This window comes from Siphateles boraxobius, unplaced genomic scaffold (genome assembly GCF_051911475.1).
Source record: "Siphateles boraxobius isolate OS27281-9 unplaced genomic scaffold, OSU_SipBor_1 35, whole genome shotgun sequence".
Lineage (NCBI taxonomy): Eukaryota > Metazoa > Chordata > Actinopteri > Cypriniformes > Leuciscidae > Siphateles > Siphateles boraxobius.
The window spans coordinates 3,106,113-3,107,965 of NW_027508975.1; the positions used below are offsets into that span (position 1 = coordinate 3,106,113).

Genomic DNA, 1,853 nt, shown 5'->3' on the forward strand with positions numbered 1-1,853 from the left:
GTAAAGGCACATATGCAGTATATTCAGAAACAGTTTAATCTCTGCTGATGACCGTCCACTCTCACTCTTAGAAGAAAGGGTTCTATATAGAACCTTTAAGGGGTTCCCATAATGGCATTTTTTTATGAATTTATCTTTATTAAAAAAAAAGCTTATAAACATACTTTATCACTAGAAAAAAGGTTAAACAACTTGTTAAACATGAAAGTATAATGCAATAATTTAGGACATTTCTCCTTAAGGGTTCTTGGTAACACATTCGTTTAGAGTCCAATTCCCACTACTACTAGGATATTGGCTGTTTAATAGTACTTAAAAAGCACATATTAATGTGTTCTTCTGCATGAACACACTCTACATCCCTTAAACGTACCAATACCTAAACTTAACAATTATGAATAAGCAGGAGTTTATTGAGGCAAAAGTTGTAGTTAATAGTCAGTGGGGTCAGAAAAATTAACTTAACTCAAAGGAAAAACAAGATTATTTTTCTCAGCCCACTGACAGATCTTTTCTTTTCTTGTTTTAAACACAAACTCACAATTTTTTTTTTTTTTTTTTTCAGAAAACAAGACTTAATATCCTGTCATCTTGCCTCTCAAGTAAATGTATCTTGATTTAAGTATAAAATATTTTAAACTTAAAATATAAGTTTAAATATAAAATACTTTTTTTTGTTGTTGCAGTGAACGATTTGGTCCTGCTAAGTCAAGCTGTCTCAGGTCCAGGTATGCTGTGATGATGGTCCCCTGGAGAAATCACATGACCCTGACACCCCTTCTGAAGGTATGTGCCCACAGGACATCTCTGAACTCTCCCTCCGTCTATAGACAATCAACTTTTTGTGTTTGTCTACTTAATACCATTCTGAAAAGAAGTCATCCTCAAAGCTGATTCGTTATTAACACTGTATCTAAAAAAAAGTTGGTACCAAAGTCTTATATTTAGGATTGGCTTGTTTGTGCCTATTTAACATCTGCTTTAATGTTTTCCAGAGTAACTCGAAGGCTCTCTTGTGTGGTGGTGTTCTCAGGACTGATCCAGGATTGTATCTTAAAGTAAATTGTTGCCTCCCACTTCACAACTCTGACATTGTTGTGTCTCTGTCTTGGGTCCCTGCTTTCTATTGTTTTCCTCAGTTGCTTTATTTTCCATTGAGTGTGATGATAACCCATCTGAGGAATTCTAAAGGTTTGAGCTGTGAAGGTTATGTGAAAACTTGTCCTTGTGGGTCTGTGGCTGTGGAAGGTGAGTGCTTGTGGTTGATGTTCTTAACATTGGTCATGCTGACGTAGACCTTAATTTCATTTCACTGTATTATATTCAGAATTAGGGTGCGTTCACACTTGGCAGGTTTGGTTAGATTAAAATGAACTCTGATGGTGTGATTGCTCTGTTAGTGCTATTCATTGGAATAAGTGTGAACGCTGCCATCTGAACACTGGTGCAACCAAACAAGGGTCTCGGTCTGAAGACAACATGGACGAATGACATCTAATCAAACCAAAAAAAGGACATGATGTCAACCTGAAAAGGACAGAATGCTCCAGCATAGGAATTCCTGGTGATGTTTTGACCGCTTTACACATTTTATAAGCTCTTTGTGAGTTCTCAGCTGGGTAAAATACCATCATACGCACTTACAACAAGCTTATTTAGTCCAGCACACATCATTGTTATGGATGTTCAGTAAGTTCCGTCGCACAATATGCGTCATAAAAGCTTTTTTTGTTTTGTGTCTTTAGGTTCGGAGTTAAAAATGACACTGTGAGCGCTTAGCGAACCAGAGCTAAAAGAATAATTTTCTTTTTTGATCTGGACCAAAAGAACCAAGAGAACCGAATTACAAGTCT

General features: G+C 36.4%; 1 long non-coding RNA gene across 1 annotated transcript; it reads left to right on the forward strand.

Annotated features, from left to right (window-relative positions):
* Window positions 1–678: 678 nt before the first annotated feature.
* LOC143702621 (uncharacterized) lies at window positions 679–1,461 on the forward strand. Its single transcript, XR_013190473.1, has 3 exons — window positions 679–786; window positions 996–1,248; window positions 1,401–1,461. It is a non-coding gene; the product is annotated as an uncharacterized LOC143702621 (long non-coding RNA).
* Window positions 1,462–1,853: the final 392 nt, after the last annotated feature.